The sequence below is a fragment of the Carettochelys insculpta genome, chromosome 4, assembly GCF_033958435.1.
Source record: "Carettochelys insculpta isolate YL-2023 chromosome 4, ASM3395843v1, whole genome shotgun sequence".
NCBI classification, from domain to species: domain Eukaryota; kingdom Metazoa; phylum Chordata; order Testudines; family Carettochelyidae; genus Carettochelys; species Carettochelys insculpta.
The window spans coordinates 20794198-20815694 of NC_134140.1; positions in this window are offsets into that span (position 1 = coordinate 20794198).

Below are 21497 nucleotides of genomic sequence, written 5' to 3' on the forward strand. Positions count from 1 at the left end.
AGGCAAGACCCAATTCTCAACATGGCCAGACTGGGTTGGGCAATATACATTCCTATACATATACATGCAGCTCTTGATGGGGGAGTCAGCATTTAGGTTTGGAATTTTAAAGTGTGTGGTGGGCTGTCTTCTCCTGATTCCAGCATCACAGTCTCATAGAAATCGCATGAAAATATCTGGTCTTACAACAGTGCTATTATTGCTGTGTCAATTCTGCACTCTCCAATACTCCTTGGGTACACAGCGGGGGCAAGCTACCTCCCTTGGCCCAAAGCCCCACTTACCATTTGTTGACTCAAGGGAGTGGTGGGGGAGGGGGGTCTAAGGGCTATCAGCCCCCTCCTTGCAGTGTTGCCAACCCTCACAAGAGAAATGTGCTGTTTGTGAACATGTCAAAAGAGCAGCAAAGCCAAAGGGAGTCAAATAACCTAGGACAGTGGTTCCTAAACTTTTCAGTAGCGTGGAACCCCAATTGCACCCCTCCAACCTTTCACAGACCCTCAGTTGCCCCTCCAAACCACTCATGGACCCTCATCAATGCCAATTCTAGCACTTATTCACACTGTTAAATGAAAAAGGAAACCACAACACAGATTTTCGGACAGCAATTAATCACGTTATTGGAAGATATTTAATTTAAAAATAATAATTGTTTGTAACTTTGCAATTTATTTAAAACTTATTTGCTATGAACATTTTTATTTTTTAATTTTTTTTTCACGGACCCCCTACAGTAGCTTCATGGACCCCCAGGGGTGTGTGGATCCCAGGCTGGGAACCACTGCCCTAGGACAATTTCTTCAGCCCATGCAGTGCTGAGAAAAAAAGGTAGCATAAGCACTGGCTATTAGTGGCATACATACATATATAGCAACTGTCCACAATATAGGTTATTGTATGGCATATCTCTGTATATCATCTGAGCTCCTTGCAGATTAATAAAGGTCTGTAGTGAATTTAACTTAATCTTTAGCCCTTTTCTAATTAATTTGGAGTAGGGTGTTTTGGTTGATTTGCTTTTTGTGTGGGCAGAAGGTGTTGGGCAGAAGCAGGGATGTTGCTTGTGGAGAACCATCTGAGTCTGATGGAAAACCTGTTTCAAACAGAAAATTATTTCAGTGTGACTGAAAGCCAAAATCTGGATTAGTCTAATTTCATCTGGGAAATTCATTTCCATACTCTCACTTTTGGCAAAGAATCTCTTGCACTTTTGTCCTGTGTATATCACAGGGACAGAATAGGACAGATGATGAAGTCTTTATTGTAGCTGACACCTGGCCTGTTAATGGCTTTGAACACTAGGATGAAGGCCTTGAACACCTTTGAAAACTAGATGTGCACTATGCTCAACACTGTGGCATTGAAGCCCCTTTTTGCACTCAGCAGTGTAGACGATATTGTTACAGCTATTGTATGTGGACATATGCTCAGTGTGATATTTACTGGGTTTCAGTATATGGTGTCCTAATAATAAAGTACAGAAAATTTGAGATGGGGAGAGTCTTCTTTTAACTAGGAAATACATTCACTTTCTTGGACTGCTTTGCTATTTTGCAATCCTATATTTCTTACAGCTTTCTCTGACAGGTAACTTTCTGTATTGTCTCCATGATGTTTCTATTTAAACATATACAGTCAAGTATTTTGAGTTTTCATTTTGTGCCCTTTCCGTAGTTTCAAATGCTCACTCAGAAGATTTTTAAAAATCTGTTGCTAATGGAGCTTGAAATTACTGTGGCTTTTTGTTTATGCCACAGATCCATTATATCAGCAGTTTTATAGATTCCTAGGGGATGATTTCTGTGTCGCCTACACACCAGCTTTACACTGCTGTAATTCATCAACTTCAGAAGAGCTACTTTTGATTTTCCTAGGTACAAGTTACAGAAGAATAAACCCAATCTGAGTGCAATAAAGTCTCTTCTCAGTCAGTTACAGACTGATTCTGTGAGCTACTGAGCATTTCTTGTAATATAACACTCTCAGGTCTCTTTGACATCAGTGAAGGTTGAGAAGGCTTTAGAAACTCTGCATCACTGCTCAGGAACTCACCAGGGCTGAGATCCTGAGCTCATTCACAAATTAGTGAAAACTGGGAAGAACTCCATTGATGATAAAACATTTCCTAGATCATTTCTCTTACCTGGTCCCTGTGTTCTAGATCAGTGATTCCCAACCTTTTCGGTAGCACAACACACTCCAGTGAGACAAACTTTTTGTCAGCTGAATTGATTGTGCATAAACATCACATTTACTTACATTTGCTATGGTTACGGTCTTAGTAGAGAGGTTTGTAACATAGGAGTGCATACAACAAGCTAAACAAGGGTCACATGGGATGTTGAGTAATGGAGTAACTGCTGAAATGTTCAATTACTGATGGGTGGGGGAGGAGGCGGGTCCAGAGAGCAGGTTCCCTTTCCTGGCAGCTCGTTGCAGCTGGAACACGGGACTTAAACCACATTCCTACTTCAACAGGCTCCCACTCTCCTACCCTCTCACCTTGCCTTAGCAGGGACGGGGGGCAGGCTCCATGCCAGCCCGTTTGGGCTTAGAAGCAGAATTTTAGCTACCTCCCAACATGAACGGGCTCCTGCGAGCTTGGCATTTCTCCTTCCAGTGACTCTGCAAAGAGACACTGTGTGTGTGTGTTGTGGGGGGAGCGATTGATGAAATTTCACTGCGCACTTGGACAGTTCTTATGGCACACCAGTGTGTTGCAGCACACTGGTTGAAAACCACTGTTCTAGAGTGTGTGGATTTTGTTGCCATGGGATTTTGAAGTCGTTGTAGCAACAGGAATTTGAGAGGTTCACAAGGAAGGAATTTTGAAGATACTATATTTATTCTACTTTCTCTCAACCCACCACTGACAGCAGCAGACATCTAAAATCACTTGGCATATGTGTTCTGTTGCTTTCTCTATGTTTAGCAGCTCACTTCCTAATACCATTTAGAACAAAGTCAATTTCCCCGTAATTGTTCAGTGTGAGAATGAGAAGAAGTTAAGAGAGATGACCTATGACGAAAGGCTGAAAGAATTGGGCTTGTTTATTTTGAAAAAAAGAAGATTAAGAGGGGACATGATAGCGGTTTTCAAGTATCTAAAAGGATGTCATAAGCAGGAGGGAGAAAATTTGTTCTTCTTGGCCTCTGAGGATAGAACAAGAAGCAATGGGCTTAAACTGCAGCAAGGGAGTTTTAGGTTGGACATTAGGAAAAAGTTCCTAACTGTCAGGGTGGTCAAACAGTGGAATAAATTGCCTAGGGAGGTTGTGGAATCTCCATCGCTGGAGATATTTAAGAACAAGTTAGATAGATGTCTATCAGGGATGGTGTAGACAGTACTTGGTCCTGCCATGAGGGCAGGGGGCTGGACTCGATGCCCTCTCAAAGTCCCTTCCAGTCCTACCATTCTATGATTCTATGAGATACAAAGGAGGACCTATAGACTATGGAGAGTCAAGGTAAAAGGAGAAGATGCAGCAGTTTGTCTAAGCTTGTGGAAGGACAGGAAGATTTAAGAAGAAAGGAAGAAATTGAGGTTGACAATGGTGTCTTACTCCCTCTCTCACCAGAAGGGAAGAGATGGAGCAACAAGCCTGAGCAACAGCTAGTCAGAAAGGTATATAGGGTAGGCTGAAGTATAACTAACTCCTCACCCACTCAAAAATATGGGTGTTTCTCTTTCCTACACACTCTGGGTACAGAAACACGACAAGTACTCTCTCATGTCAGCACTATGATCTACAGTGATATCTTTCTTGCACTGATCCCACAAAGCCCCATCTTGACAAGCAAAGAGTGGGTGATTTCTCGGACACATTAGCTTGGTTAAGCTTGCTTAACGTGATTGGAAAGTCCTGCCAAGGTGCAGGACAACATGTTTGAAGCTACTAGCCTGCTGGGTTTAAGAAGCTGTATTTCAGGCAGAGTTCCCGCCAAAGCTAAAACATGGCTAGCTAATGTGGTTTCAGTATTACTATCCTGCATCTTGACAAGGCCTTTCATTGTGTTAGAAAACTACTGAGCGGGAATTCATGTACAAATTTAACACTGTGAAAATGTGCCTGAATAGAGACTTAGAATGTCTGTCTCATTACATATATAATTTTCCCTTCAGGTACTCTCACCTTCTCATCTCTGTTGGAGGTGAGTCACATCCACTCTGATTTAATTAGCACTGATGTTTCACCCCCATTTTTGCATCCCTCCTTTTCTTTGACTTCAAGCATCTGAGGAAGAGAGTTGTAACTTATGAAAGCTGAGGGCCTAATAAATTTGTCGGTCTATTAGGTGCCACTGGACTTGTTTTTGCTGAAACCTATTAGCTAGCACTATAAACTTTTACCCTATCAAACAGGATCAGGGTGTCCAAACTGTGATAGCAACAATAAAGTGATATCTTATACCTTACTAGGGCACCATTTTTCCAATGAGTAAAAAAAAAAAACTAAGAATGACCAACTTTGTAAATTCCAAAGCTCTTCATAAATACTAGTGAATTGGGCTTCATTATTTTTGCAGTGTAAACATGACTATCCTCATTTGCAAATAAGGAAACTGCGAGAAGTGAATGATCTACTCTAGATCCCATAGGAAGTCTCTGATGGATGCTAATCTCTAAGATCATCCTATCCTTCTAGAGAAGAGAGGCAACTTTATGGAGTAGGTCTCTCATTCACTAGGAAGAGAAAGCAGAATGGCACTTCCTTGGTTGAAATGATTGACAGTGTGCACCAGAAAATGAGAACTTTTGGGACTATGCTATAGAATTTAATTTAAAACTCTGTCCCTGTTATGGAATTCTGTAAGATGATTCAAAGACCTATAGTAAGGGCAGCAATTTCTAGTAGCTTGTGTCGACTTTTGGAGCAAGATCCCTGTTAGGTTTCTATAGACATCCTGACTGGGGAAACAGTCTTGGAGGGGTAGTTGTATGAGTCTGTAACTTCACAAATAACAAGCAGTCCTATTGCACCTTACAGATTAACCAATATATCAGGTCATGAGCTTTGGCACTTCTTCAGAGGAGGTGGGTTTTATCGACGAAAGTTCATGACCTAATACATTTGTTGGTCTCTAAATTGCCACGGGCCTGCTTGCTATTTGTATAGATACCATATTACTTTTTACAGAGCTTTTCAATAAGGATGTATAAAATGAGTCCCCAAGGATTTCAAGAGTCACATACAGTAGTATCTGAAATATCCTTGTGTCTCTGCATGCTCTATGGAAGATTGTGTAGTGGTTTAAGGTCACAGGGCTCAGCCTGAGCTCAGTGCAAGAGCAAGACCAGGAAGCAAAAGAAGATGAAATCCACTTTCACCTGCTCTGATCTGCTGTGGGTTAAAACTGCCTAACTGAGGACCTACAAAGGGAATGATGCCAACAGATTTGTACACACATAGAATCCCATTGACTTCAGTGGAACACAGAGCAGGCATAAGTGTCTGTCTGCATGGCTCCCTATTGAGAAATCAGGCTCAGATGGTATTCTTGCCTGTTTTCCCCCTTTACAGATCCAGGAGCAAAGAGTAGGGTTGCCAACTTTCCAAGTGCACCAAACTGAACACTCTTGCCCTGCCCTGACTCTTCCCAGAGGCCTCCCCTTTTCCTAAGCCATGACTCTGCTCACTCCATCCCCCCTTTTTCTATCTCTTTCTGTCCTCAACCTTCGTTCACTTTCAGCAGGCTGGGGCAGGGGGTTGGTGTGTGCAAGGGAGTTTGGGGTGCAGGCTGTGGCCAGGTGGCACTTAACTCAGGTGGCTTCTGGTAGCAGCCAGAATGTGCAGCTCCTAGGCAGAGGGATCAAGGGGCTCTGTGCACTGCCCATGCCTGCAGGTGCCACTTCCATAGCTGCCATTGGCTGGGGTTCCAGGAGAATGGGAGCTGCAGAGCTGGTTCTCAGAGTACGGCAGTGTATGGTGCCCCATTGGCTGCCCTGTGTATAGGGACCACAGGGACATGTCATCGACTTCCAGGAGCTGCATGGAGCCAGGGCTGGCAGGGATCTTGCCTCAGCTCTGTGGCATCACTGATGGGACTGCTAGCAGCCTGGTCAATAGTGCTGATCAAAGCTGCTAGAGTTCCTTTTCTACAGGGTGTTCCAACTGAAAACTGGACAACTGGCAACTCTATCAAAAAGGTAGTTACCTAGTCTTACATTAATACCTGCAATCTGTAGCACAAATATATTCTAAGCCATGATGGCTTTCAGTCCTACTTGCTTAGAATTGTTCAGCCAGGTGACACAAAGCTTTTTAAGCTTTTCCTTTGTGATGCTGGCTGTGTCAGTAAGCTTTGTAAACACGAAAGATACATAAATCTTTTTTTCTATTAATGGAAGAAAAAAACATTATATTGGACTTTATCTTCTTAGAAGAGATTGACAGTTCTTTAGATTCTTATGTATTTCAAAATAATTACCGGTTCTTCTGATTCCTTTCAGACTTTCTAATGCATAGAGTTAAGGATAACAAAGTGCTTGACTAAGTTCTGGAAGCAAATCGCTCAATCAGCAAGGATAAGCAACCAAATGCAATTCTGGTTTTAAAAATGCATTCCCATCCTGGGATGTGCAGGAGAAGATCTTCTAATTATCTCTGCTTCCTTTTTTTAACTTGGTGAAAGAAAAGTCAAATATTAGGACAATACTTTTGTACAGCCTGTCATCACTCCCTCTAATACATATAGTGCAGTGGTTTTCAGACTGTGGGTTGGGACTCTAAATAGGTCATGGCCTCATTTAAAATTGTGTCTCTCAAGGACTGGCATTAGACTTATTGGAACTAGAACCAAAGCCCAAGTCCCACTGTGTGAGGGTTTCAGCTTTGGGTGGCACGGCTTTCTTTACAGGGGCATGAAGCCCTTGCCTTTGTGTCCCTTTGCCCAAGAAAGCAGGACTCAGTTGAGCTCAGGCTATGGTTTCTCCTCTTCAGGTTGTGCAGTAATTTTTGTTAGAAGGAGCTCAAGGTGCAAGTATGTTTGAGAACCCCTGCCATAGAAGATAATTCTCTTAGCTGAATGGAATCACTCTTCTAGCTTAAGGGGCAGAGGTCTGTACTTTGGTGCTGAAGGCCCTTAGTTCAAAACCATCTGACAAGTGGTGTGGGCCCCTACATAACAGCTATCAAAATGGCTGATGTCATTAAATCTGGCCTCCTTTTATGAAAAGCAAGGCATGAATTTTCATAGACCCTACCTAGCTGTTTGGTACGATTCTGCTGTCTGCCACTCATTTAGCTTCTGTGTCACGTAGTGCATCCAACAGCCATCTCTATGGAATCTTCTCTCTCATCCCTGCATGGCAAATATTTGATGAGGTTTCTCTCTCACACTTCATAATTGCAGCTGGGATGGAAAAGATTCCTGCGGTGAAATACTGGGCCTATTGAAATCAGTGGGAGTTCTGATTTCTCCTCAGAAATTTAAGTGAGAGAGCAAAGGTACAAGTGATAATCTTCCAAAAGGTAGGACAATCTTAGTTGGATATAGTACTAAGGTCCTGACCGAAAACACTTGTGAACGTTAAGACATTAAAAAAACCAAGGCATGTTTACTCTTGAGAAAAGGTGACTTAGAGGGGAATCTGATAACAGTCTGCATGTATTTTAAGGCCTCTTATAGAGTTGGCGGTGACAAATGATCTTCATATCCACTGAAAGTAGAACAAGAAGTAATGGGCTTAAACTGCAGCCAGGATGATTATATATAAGGTTCTACATTAGGAAAAAACCTTTCTAATTATGTGTGTAGTTAAGCTCTGGAATAGGCTTTTAAGATATTTGTGGAATCCCCATCACTGAAAATTTAAAAAAAACAGGTGAGACAAGCATCTGTCAAGGATGGTCCTGCTTCAGCATAGGGGGCTAGATTATCTGACCTCTCATGGTTCCTTCCAGTCCTACCTTTCTATGTACTAAAGGTGAAGCATGAGTAATCCTGTTGATCTCAAGATGTACATAACATCACTGTGAACGTTCATGTTTAACACTGTGTGCTGATAAATATTTTCAGGATTGTAGCTTTAAACTGATATACAAAATGTAAATCTATGTCTTTTCTACCACTGAAATGCAACTATCTCTGGGATGAAACATAACAATGATTAAAAGTGCTCAGGAACACTAAGTAACTGTTTAGGACAAGAAGTCCTAATTAAAAATGCAGTGTCAGTTTAGGTAAGTTGTATGTAATAACTCAAGTTGGAATTTGCCCATGAGGCCAAGATTAATTAAGTAACAAGAGAGGAGATTCTGAAAACTGACATGTACCTCAGGACTCTGATCAGCTGCATATTCTCTCATACAGCTATTTAAAATCATTGCTTGAAACTGTTCATCCTGAAAGATCCTTAGTGGTAGAACCTCAGCCATGATATGGAGAAGCAAGTTTGACAGACGTGTTCTATTTTTGAAAATCTTGAAAATCATGTCTTAGACTAATTGTGCCTCACTTTGTCAGGATTTTAGCTGAGGACTCCTTGAATGTGTTGCTTTAATTGGATCTCTTGCTCATACAAAACTTGTGGTAACAGTTCCCTAATGATTTTTGGATGGAAGGTTTTCACTATTAGACCCAATAAGAATTTCCAAGGACTCACAAATGTGGCTTCACAAATATACAAATTTAGCAATGCTGCATCCTTGCATCACATCTCTCTCTTGTCTACAAAATATGCTCTTGATCACATCACCTACTCGTTGTGTCCTTTTCCTGGTTTCCCTTATCTTCTGCATCAGCATTGAGTTCTCATGCACAACGAATACCTGTATCTCTTTATTTTCCCTCATCTCCACCTACACTCCTTTCAAAGTGCTCTTTTGAATACCCATTTGCAAACTTCAAGACCTTTTTCCATGTCTCTGCTTAGACAGGGTAACTCTTTCTTGCATTCCAGTTAAATCTGAACACTCCTTTAATGAGGCAAATACACATTAACTCAGTGGGATTAGCCATGAAGGTATGAATTATATATTTAGTTCCCTGCTGCACACACCTTGAACAGGAACATCTTCCTTTATGTGATGCACAATTAACAGTTCATACACGTAAATGTTTTATTAGCTGTAAGTAGTTGTAATCAGAATCTCAAAGAGAAACAAGAATATTTTGCAAGTTACTAGTGCATAGGGAAAGGGGTCGTCAATAAGGAGCCTTCAAAATGGTTTAAGAGATGGCTTCTCTACATACAGGGTTCTACAAATGGCAGGGTGAGCATTCTGGAATCAAAGAAGGAACTGGAATATTTTAAATTACTGTCCCTATAGCTGAGGAGTTTGGATAAAATGACACTGAGAGCTTTAGTAAACCCAGCGTGGATAAACAAGAGTCATGCTGAGATGTATGCATCCTGGAAGTCCTTTGTTACCATCTGGGTTGTCATTTCTGATAGATTTACGCTGAAAAATTTTGAACAAGGGAAAGGCCTTATTTTACATAAATACCCCTGTTTATGGTTTAGCCTACCCTCCGCAGTGACTCAACATGTGTTTTGTGATTTGTATCAGCTATAGGAAAGGAAGGATTCAGGTGAAGAACATTTAAATGGGGCATGTTCTCAAGACCATTAATTGCAAAGAGTACCTGTGGTTGGAGATGGGAATCTGGCTAATCCTGAGGATGAGAAAAAATGATCATAGTTTTATTATTTCACAGCAATCATTGTACCAGGTGCCACACAGGAACCACAAGAAGACATGAAAAACATGCACCCTTATTACAGACTTGACATGAAGGGGTGCAGGTGGGGCAATGGAACAGTAGGAAGGAACTGGGGCAGAACTGGTACTGGATTACAGAACAAGGGTAGAGGTAATACCATTATACAAGGCGCTGATGAGACATGATCTGGAATACTGTTTTATGGTCTCCCATGTTTAAGATGAATTCAGTCAAAACAGGTACAGAGAAGGGCTTCTTGGATGATCTGAGGAACGGAAAATCTACCTTATGAGAGGAGAGTTAAAGAGCTTGGCTTATTTAGCCTAACCAAAGCAGGCTGACAGAAGACATTATTGCTCTTTGTATATACATCTGTGGGATACATACAAGGGAGGGAGAGGAGTTATTTAAGTTAAGCTCCAGTGTGGATCCAAAACACATCACTATAATTCCAGAACAGCCTTCCAAGGGGAACAGTAAGGACAAGAAAGTTTATGGAGAGGGTGGTATGATGGGTGACTTACAATGGCCAATTGGGGCCCATTGGTGACTTCTAGTAGCAAAAATCACCAATGGCTGCAGATGGGACACTACAGAGAAGAGCTCTGGGTTACTAGAAAGAATTCTTTCTGGTGTATCTTCCTAGGTTGCCATATTTGGGTTTTGGAAGGAATTTTCCCAGGAGGCAGATTTGGTCAAGGCTAGTGTTCCCTGTAAGCTGAGTGCTTGGATGGCCACCCAGGAGAGATTCAGCTGCCACCCAACTGATTAGCAGAGTGTCCACAGTGCCCAGAGGCAGGAGCATGTATTCCTATCAGTGGTGAACATCCAAACATGCCTCAGTGAACATGACAACATTTATTCTGCACATGGATGGAAAAAAATAGAGAGAACATTGGCCAAAACGCTGGGGTGGATGTTCTATAACTTGAAGTCTTCAGACCATGATTTGAGGACTTCAATAACTTAGCCAGAGCTAACTCTTTAGTGACAGAGCCAGTCTATTTCAGGAAAGGGTTATCTTCTGTGGCCTGTAATGTGGAGGAGATCCAACTGCATGATCACAAGAGTCCTTTCTGACATTAAAGTATTTGAGAATAACAAACTAGTGACCAAGTCTTGTTCTGTGTTTGCTATCCAATGTCATTGGTGGAGGGAGGAGATCCCTGGAACCACATATCCATGGAAGGGTGTGGATCCTCAGAATGGTGGATCTCAGTGCCATAATCTGGCTCTCAATAGAGATTGGGAGCTCTTCTGGAACTCTTCCTGTACCACTATTAATCTAAGCTGTTTCTAGGAATGCCCCTGTTGCTCCTTGGGAGTTCTAGGAAACAAGAAGGCAACATGATTGTCAAGTTGTTTACTGGTGGAAGGAACAGAGTTGGAATACAAAGAGTGCTCCTGCTTTGTATTAAATATAACACAATTAATAATGTGACAAACCTTCTCGCAAAACATGGAGAGGAGGATGGTTAATATGCAGGCTCTTTATTCACTTATATGTCTTTCATAGGCAATATCCCAAGAGAAAACAAATCAGAAAAGGAAGAGCAGTAAAGCAGATAATCCAAAGACTGCAACACAGGGGAACAAACAGCAAGATGAAAACATAGCTGCTCATTGCCACAGAGATGGGGAGAAAATACTGGAAAAAAATGGATGGTTTCTGTAAGATTTCAAAAATGGGGGCCAAACGCCTGTGTGTTTTTACCTGTGCCAGAAGACGTGTTTCTAGAGGACGTGATGGCTGAAAACCCTTGTTACAAAAGCAATTCCCAACAGAAACCTGAGCAGTACTGGACAAATGCTGCTGCCGTAATACCTCCATGCACAGGATACTAGTGACCTGCCAAACAGAGACAGATATCAACTATCCTGACCCTTCTAATGTTGTCACAGGTGACCTAGAGCTGTACATGTTTGTTAAACTGAATTAATGAATGCCCAATGAAATATTCGTATCATGTCCTTCAGGGGTTTTCCATGATTACTGACTCATCTTTGTTGTGTATAGGAGTGTTCACCAGTAGCCTTTTCCATTTTAACCTTGTTGATAACTTTTCCAAACCATCATCCTCACAGCTGCAGTTCTTGGTCTCTGCCTGAGGGTGAATATTTGGAGGTGGGGTGAGAGGAAAGGGGAGGAAGGTGTGAGAAAAATCCTTTGAGCCATTTATGAGGACGTGAAGGGTATTTTTCCCAACTGTACAACAAAATTGTTCTCTCTGTTTGCGGGAGACTTCATTTAGTCATTACCCTACACACAGTTTGCAAAACTGTCTCTCTGGCTATATAGAAAACAAACATTATACACAAGCAAATACATCCCACTGCAGATGGAGTGAGAAATTGTGTTAACCTTAAAGTGGTAACCTTAAGGATGGATGCCCATGTGCATTTGTTAGATTTGCTTTTACCTTATAATAGAGATTCTCAATCAACTGAGCTGAATAAACCTAACGTAGGGGAGGGGAAAAGGAGCCATACTGAATTGTAGAGGGCATGTTGTGTGAACGAAGGCTTTGACAGTTCATAAACTGGTCCTAGAAGTTAAGCTGTGACTTAGTTCTCTGAAGCCATTCATACTATTCATGTGCTTAAAAAGCACCACTTAATCACTCTGGAAAACTATGAATACTAACCAGCTGTAACAACTTAGTTGTACAGGATGATCCTCTCTAATCCAACACTCTCTTGTCTGGCACTATCCATAATCTGGCATGATTTTAGATAGCTGGCTGTCATTTTATCATGGGCGTGGGCAACTTTCCCATGGTCTTATAAAGTCTGTTTACAGCCACCAGTCCTGGCACTCAGTGTCCTGTGCTGTTATTTACCCCTAAAAGTCTCCCAAGAGTCCAATAAGCAGTGGAAGTGTTGGTAATGCTTCTAGACAACACTGACCTCCCGTGGTGTGGCAAATTCTCTGGTTCAGCACCGGTCAGGGCCCGAGGGTGACAGGACTAGCAACGATCAACCTGGACCATCTAAGTTTGAAACAAGCCAGTCCTAGTAAATACCAGTCTTCTGTCAGTACTGTTCTCATACTTGTGGTGTATGAAAGCTATTAAAATGACAAGTAGTCACTTTAAACTGGTATGCAATTTCCCGAACCTGCTTTCAGCCTACGGCACCTTATGGGAAAGCATGGGATCAAAGTCATTCTGTGATGAGCCAGCCTAAAGCACGGTGTTGTGCCTCTTGGCTTTAGAGAGTAACCTGTTTTGGGGTCCCTGTGTCTTAAGGTTCTGAATGTTAAGAAATAAAATGATATTATGTTGCAGCCTTCCAGAGAGAATATAGTATGTTTTTCTTTCACTCGTGTGTTTCCCACTGTTCTGGTCACAGAAGGATGATATATGTTGACCCCTATGCCTCTTCAGGGCCTGCAAAGTGACAGTTGCTCTTCCCTCATATACACCGCTCCCATCTGACACTCAGTGTGAACAGGTTGTTTTCCTGTTTCTCGGGTGACAGCCAGGGGTGGGGGATCATTATTCCTCCCATAAAGGAGGGAGAGTTACTAAGCTTGCTCACCAGCTGGAGACATGGATCCAGGGTGTGCCCCTTCTGCCAGATCTAGACTCAAGCAAGACAGAGCCAGCTGAGTCCTATTTAGTATTGCCAGAGAGAGGGAAGTTGCAAGTAACAAGAAGGGGCAGGGAAGGCTGGGAAACAGCAAGAGAGGAGGGGTCTATGAAGGCTCCCTGGAGTCAGTGGAGGTATAGGCAATGGCACTCAGATCTTGTAGTCCCCTGGAGGGGGTGAACAAATTCCGGGGGGGGTACAATGTGACCCAGCACCTCATCATCCCCCACACCCAAAGAAAAGCCAGACCTTGCTTCCAGCTCTCAGCCCCTGCCATTTTACCTGGGTGACCCAGCACAGCCGCTATAAAAAGCAGGCAGCCAGCGAAGAGTCACATGGAGCTAGCTGCCTCCTGCAAAGGTGAGTGAGCGTGGGTTGGGGAGGGGAGGGGAAGGAGAGGAGAAGGGAGTTAGATGTGGGGCTGGGAGTGCCTGGCTCGGGGGAGGGGAATGGGGTGAGAGTGGGAGGCTGGTGGTGCCTGGCTTTGCGGGAGGTGAGGGGCTAGGGTGGGGGACCTCGCAGGGCTTGGACAGCAGGCTTGCGGGGCTCATGAGGCTTGGGTGGCTGGCCCTGGCATCACGAGACTCAGCGGCTCAGGCTTGTGAGCAGGTCACTGGTACCAGAATCGCAGAGCTCAGGCAGCTGGTGAGCATGTGGCTGGCCCTGGCAGCATGGGGCGCGGGAGGGCGGCCCACAGCTGGTGTGGGCAGCTGGGGTGGCTGGCGGGTGGATGGCTGGCCCCAGCACTGTCAGGCCCTGGTGGCTAGTGGGCAGGTGGCTGGCCCCGGCAGCATGGGGCTCTTATTGAATTAAATTTTTTGTTAAAAGAGAAGTTGGATGATGGTAAAGAAGAAGAAGAAGTGTGGGGGGAGGTAAGGGTTCCCCAAAAATCAAAAGCGGGGTGTGATGCTCAAAAGTTTGGGAACCACTGTCCTAGATGGTGGCCCTGTAAGTATGCAGGCAGAGAGAGGAATAGTCTGCTTCTGAGGTCATTCCTGCTTCAGAACAGAGAATACCTACTGGCTATATAAAAAAGGTGAGTGAGCTTCCCTCAGCCATGGAGCTTCTCTGTCCAGCAGAAAGCTGCAGTGACTTAATTCTATTTGCAGAACTGATTGTGTTAAGCTCAGCAATCAGACATACAGCTTTGACTCTATTATCAGATTTCATAGGTTCTGCCAATTAACATTAGGTAGATAATGTTCACCTTAAGAGAACCATTAAGATTTAGTGATCTGAAATACATACAAAGCAGCCGGGGAAAGTGTCAATTCACACATTTTATCGTCATTAGAACAAATTCCCACTGCGTTGTTACAAGTATTTTTATGTATAAATCAATTAGAGCAAAAGCTCATATTAAGCAGCTAATAGCAAATAATTCTTGTAGCCAATCTATTCCGCATTCATCTTCCTGTTTGGTTTGGTGAGCATGTGATTTAAGCTGCACATGTACTTACGGGATGCTGGACCACTGAATTCAATGGGAGCTTTAATTCTTGGTCAAGCGATGAAAGTTAAATCCTAGCCCCACTGAAGTCAAGGGGACAAGATTACATCCTAAATGGATGCCTGGATTTAGCTATAGATCTCATGGCCCAGGAGTACTTCAAAAGGTACAAATACTCATGATTATAAATTCAAAATTCACTTTCCACAAACATTTTGAATGTTCACTTAACATTTACTGCCTCTGTGAACATTGCCTGTCTATCTGAGACATTACTCAACTCTAGAAAAGGACCATTTTTGACTAGCAGAAAGCAATACCTCGCTATGACTTTGCATTTAATCCCTTTGCAATTATAAAAGAAATAAAAAAAAAAGCCCTTCTCATTTCAAGGTTTGCTTCTCAGAATCAACAGCCGGACAAACGAAATGAGTCACATCCACTGAATGTTAAAAATCAAAACCGATCAGGTTAAGGAAAGTGCATGCAGACTGTCCAATGTAATCAGCATGCATCAAAGCTATGATTTTATTTTCAACTGCAGTTATGTCTTTGGAAATGTTGATACCTGCTGTAGAGAACTGCGACCATGTTAACCTTATGTAATGTTGCCATTTGTATACAAACATTGTATCAATTCTCCCTTTCATTTGAATTAACAGTTGATCCAATATAGATGGCCAATGTTGAGCAGTTCAGTACTTCTCTCCCAGTACATTATACCATTGTTTTTCACACTGTGAAATGCTTGTATGTTGAAGGGGTGGAGGAGTGCGCTATAATGGTTGAGTTATCCCCATGTTCCAGTGCTTGTTACTTCAGAGGATCCATGTGTGATTATTCCTGGTCATGTCACTAAGGGCTAGCTTCACCAAAGAAGTTAGGTGCGGTAATGTAAAAATGACCATTTGTATCATTATTGCTGGCATGGTTATATAACTGCAATACATCTAGAGAATGTCATGTAAGGTGTCAATGGAAAAGTTATGATTTGCTAAATATGATGATACACGACACATCCCAGATAGGATTTACATTAGCCTAGTCAGCTATTTGTTGATGGCCCATCAGAGACATTTATCTCTTATTAAAGAAACTCATTCCATCCAAACAGTGCTTCCGAGGATGCCTCAGACAATGAGGGAGCCAATGGCTACCCCCTGTCACTCAGCAAACCATGTGAGCTGTTCATGGCTTTTCAGTCTCTGGGAAGGTGTGGGGAGGAGCCGATTCATGATGCTCCAAAAGTGCTGGGGGTAGGGAGGAGGTGGAAGTGCAGAGCTCCAGTGCCCCAGTGCACAAGAGGCATGGGAGAGGGGGATGGAGAGGGAATGTGCAGGCTTCATATGGAACTCCAGTGGGCCATGGGCTGAGGTTGCTCACCACTGCTGATAATGGGGCCCACTGAGATGAAGGAGAGCTACTCATGCAGCCCAGTCACCAGTCTTGGCTGCCCTCAACATCTGCTTTGGAAGGGGAACCTAGGGAGGGGGACACCTAGGAAAATGAAGATGTACAAAGATTGTATCCAGGTCTGAATTTTCTCTCTGGCTGTTCTGGGTAGACTGGACCTAACACAAACTTGCATTTGAACTTGAGTGTGTTCGTGCCTCAGAGTCATGCACTAGAAATAAATAATAAATAGTAGCAATCCATTATGTCACTCAAGTTTCGGAACACAAAAATGTCTCTGGCCACAGGAGGGCAATACTGTTCTGTAATAAATTCAAGACGCGTAAGTCACTAAAAGCTGGTTTATAAACATGTACATTGGAATATTTTGAACTGATGACCGAGTGTACATTTTGCTAGTGATTAACAAAAAGCATGGGTGCATCACAGAGCTGCCTGGTGAACACCATCAATTATGATTATCATAGTCCTATCTGGCACACAGTGGATTTCAACAGATATTAATTAACTAATCATGACATCTCCGTGGGGCACATGAATACTATTCCCTTTTAATGACGAGGAAATGGACGCAGAGCGGTTAAGTGATCAGGCAAAGGAAGAGGAGCAAGCAGGTTTAGAGCAGGGATTAGAATTGAGGCATTGCTGCTCGCATCCATTCTTGTACTCTGACTGCTGCTGAATCAGTCTTTTCTTCCACTTTGTCATTAACCTTAGTGGGATTTGGATAGTCACATTGCCCATGTAGCTTTGAACTCTCTGCCTTAAATTTTAGAGGCTCCAAATTACCATTCTTTTCCCCCACTGATAGCATCAGGCTACCTAAACCATTAAGCTGCAATCATTCTGGTTCTATTCCTAATTTTTTTTCTACCTTTGACAGAGAAAACTTATTCCTAGTTCGACTTGCAAATACTGGACATGGAATTGCCCCTGAAGTATAATAAGTAGCATGCCCCTCATAAAGTTTAGTATATTAAACATTTTGCAGAGTAAGCAGTGATGTAGAGAGCAATGCTTATTTTCTACAAATGTTTGAATCATGAAACGCTGAAGAGAGAGAGAGAGAGAGAGGGGTTACTCAGTATGCCACAAGGAGGAAATAATAGGAATAACAATTTAAAATTAAGAAAGGGAAAATATAGGTTGGATATCAGGGAAAATGCCCTTAAAGGAAAAGCTATTTGACTGTGGAATATCTTGACAGAGATGATGTGAGAGTCTCATAATTCGAGACCTTTAAGAACATAAGAACGGCCATACTGGGTCAGACCAAAGGTCCATCTAGCCCAGTATTCTGTCTGCCGACAGCGGCCAAAGCCAGGTGCCCCAGAGGGACTGAACGGGACAGGTAACAATCTCTCTCCTGCCATCCATCTCCAGCTTCTGACAAACAGACCTTTAAAACTAAGTTATACAAAGCAACAACAGCATCAGCAAAAATTACTGAGGCAAATAAACTGCTGTAGCCAGGGAATCAACGAAAAGACTAATTACCGATGGGGTGGGGGTGGGTTTCCAACTTTATTTCCTTTGTTAGTTTTCTGAGTTGTTTTCTTCCCATTTGTAAATACCTTTTAGAGTTCTCTCTATGCAAGAAAGATTTACCAGACAATATTTTTGGAAGTTGGTGGAAAGATTCTCTTGGCAAAACTGCACCCCCCCAATTCTTTTTATTATTTCCCTTTAATGGGAAATCAGCCAGTTCTTTTGAGCAAGGAGGCATATATTTGCCATAGGCTTTTTATGGATTTAAATACCAGAGGGGATCATTATGGTCATCTAGTCTGACTTCCTACACTAATCAGGCAGCAGAATTTGACCCAGTGAGTCCTGATTCAGTTCTATATCTGGCATATCTAGTAGGAAGCTCTTCAGTCTTGATTTAAAGATTGCCAAGATAGATTGTGGGGAAGTGGGATGGGGATGCTGAGTGAGAAACAAGTTACGTGTAGGAATGCACCAAGGAAGCTTCCTTCCATTCCAGGGACACCTGTTCCAAACATCACAAAGTAAACACAGTGGAATGTTATAATTAACATAGGAAAGGAACTATTTAGGGTGATGAATGGAGAGAAAAGAATGGAGATGAATCGAGAGAAAAATAGGGGAAGCAGTAAAAGAGAGTTAGCTCCAACTCAAGGCCCCAGAGCCAAGGGGCAAGAGTCTGGCCAAGTCTGGCTCTGCAGCCAGACTCAGGGTTCAGGCATGTTTGGTGGAGTTGCAGTCTGGCTGAGAGTCTTGAATGCTCTTGGTCATCAAAAAACTTTCCCTCAACAAACCCTTCATGAGCCCTCTTGTGCTGCTCCCCACAAACACATCACCAGCCTCCCCATTTGATTAGCTCAATATCCCATTTTTACTCTTCTTGATACCACGTCCCTAGCGCCAGCACTCACAGGTCGATACACTGACAATGGGTCTGATTCTGAGTTGTCCTTCTCAAGTGATTCCTTCCTGGTACAGTGCTCCTCCTGGATCCTATCCAGGACATCCCTGGTCAGCCACTCCGGCCCTTCTGGGCTTCGGCATGTGTGTGGGACATTCAACTCGAGTATGTGCTAGAGTCTGGGCATGGTACTGCAATCCTTTTCCTGCTCCTAGCCCCCACTATAGGTTGTCATACTCACTATGATGGTCGTTGGTGTCTTGGCCTCAGCGCCCTCTGAGGAGTCAGAGGAAAATTGGTGGGGTCTAACTATAGCTCACTCATATGTCAGTGTTCTCTGGTCTCCTCCATGGTTCCCTGGGTCCAGGATGCAGTATTTCTTCCCCAGCAGCTGCTCTGGCTCTCAGACTCTCAGGCTATGTCTACACTAGAGAGTTTTGTAGACAAAACCCACAGGGCATCCACGTTCCCAAGGCGTTCTGTTGACAGTAAATCTACAGAACACGGCACTTCTGTCAACAGCATTCTGCCATTCCCTCTGAGGCAGAACACCTTTGCCAACAGGAAGCTGGTCCAGATATTCTGGAGGGCCCCTCTGTCGACAGACAGGGCTTCGGGGGCACCAGGCAGTTCTGCCTGCTGTGCTTCCAGTTGGCCACTCTGTTGAGAGGGCAGCTGGGCAGTCTGGCTGCTCCCTGTCGACAGAGCAGATTGCTCTTGCTATCTGCTTGGCAGTCTGCTTATGATCTGCTGACAGAAGTTTTGTTGGAAGGTATCTTCTGACAAAACTTCTGTTGACAGATTGCTCTAGTGTAGACATAGCCTCAGACAAGCCCCCCTCTTGTGGGGAGGCAGCTAGCTCCTGCCTCTTTGCCAGTCAGCCCTGAACTGAGCCAGGTTCTCTCCTTTTCTTCCACTTCCAGACCTGGCATTGGCTGTAGGTATGAGCTGGAAGGGCTGGCTGGGCCCATAGACACTCTTTAACATTATCCATGCTGGTGTGAAGCTTCTCTGCTGTATCACAATGCAAAAACTGATTATTAGTAGCATGGCTCTGCTAAATGGTGGAATGCGCATCAGCACCTTGGCTTCACACTGCCTTCCCCTACAGCATGGAATCTGAAATGTAGCCCAAGACATGCAAACAACAGTGAAATGAGCATTTCATATGGATATTTACTAGAAACTAGCATGTTCTTACAAAGATGTGCTGGGGTGTTAACAGAAAGAGCCTTGCTTTAGAGCACAGTGCCGTACAAATCAGCCACACCAGAGGCTAATAGGCTGCTTGTAACAGGACACTTTCTGGGGTGGGAGAAGTTAAATGGAGTCCATGAGTGACTAAAACAAGGTCCGAGGTATGGCTGAAGTTTTGCATACATGGTCTTCTCCCAAGTTTCGAAACAGCACAGGGGAGATGAGTTTTATCTGGATAATTAAGAACTAGAAGCCTAGAATGAGAACTAGTGGCAGTTGGGCTGGAAGAAAGTTGTAGACAGAAGCTTCTTGTAATATACATCCAAAGTGTATGAGCTGGTCCCTGTGCTGGTGGGGGAGGAGCTCTGTTGGCGGCTGAGCTGGGGCCCGTGCTGGATGGAGGGAGGGCATGGGGCTGGCATGGTGGTGGTGGTGGGGGGCTCCATCGGGGGTCTGGTTTGGCTCCATTGATGGCTTGGCTGGACGCCCGCACTGGCTGGGGGAGGGGCTGGGGCTGGCATGGTGTGGGTGGGCTCCATTCAGGGGTACTGGACTGCAGTGGACTGGGCTGGCATAGTGCAGCGGGGGAACATGGTAGAACCTTGCTCGGACAGACAGATGGACACAACAAAAATAATATATATGAGATGTAAGTCATTGAGAGGGCAAGAGACATTTAGTAACAGAATGGGCTCCCTCACTGGTGTTGGCTTGTCATTGTTCTCCTCCTCCTTGCTGTCCTGGCTGGGATGCCCAGGTCTGCCCCACTCACTCCTATCCCTGGAAGCAGGACTGCAAAAGGCTCCCTTTGCTGTCCCAGGGCTGGCCACTGTCTGCCCTGACTCTGCTCTGCCACTCCAGGACTGCAGCCTTCCCTGCACCTTGTGCCTGCAGGGAATGGCTGTCACTGGCGCTGTCACAATGCAGGGAGCCCCTTGCTGCTCAGCTATCACAGCCCCACTTACTCATGCCTGTGACAGCGGGGTTGTGGAGGATTTGCTGGAGGAGCTACTAAGCAGTAGGGTGACCTCCCTGTGACCAGAGGCTCCTCCCCAACCTCCTCCTCAGTGTCCTGGCTGGGAGCCTCTTTTCTTTTATCTGAACCTTGGCATTACCCAGATCTGTTTCTTGTGCCCTCACACCTCAGCATAAGATACATGTCCTCAGCAGCCTGCATCACGAGGGTCTCTTGCTGCGGGGACATAAAAGGGATTCAGGCTAGAAGTCTGGCTAACAGCATTTCATATAAACAGCACAGTACTGGATTCCAGAAGTGTGCCAGGGAGTGGAGGGGATGGCTGTGTACTTTGAGAGTTTGTATTAGGATATCTGTTTGCTTGTAGTCCACAGGTAGATATGGTCAGAGCAGCCTGCATCAGAAGCTGTTGGGAGGCAGGAATCCATGCGGACACTTACATGGTGTCACGTTGATTTCCCTGTGAATTTTGACTCAGTTCTGGGTGCTGTAAACTTCTCCCACAGTAACAACTCCAGACTGTAGTCAAGTCTTGGGGAAGGGTGTTTCCTGTCCTACCTCTGAAAGTCATTAGCCTGCTCCACTGGTGGGGGTGCTGCTTAGTCACTGTGGCTATGGTTACACTACAGTGCTCTGTCAACAGAAGTCCCTTTGGGAAGAGAGTTCCCAACAAAACTTCTGTTGACAGAGTGCAGCCACACACAAAAGCAAATTGGGAGAGTGCGCTGCTCTGTGGACAGAATGGCTGGATTGCCCAGCTGCTCTCTTGACAAAACAGGCATCCAGAAGCACAACAGACAGGGCTGCCCATTGTT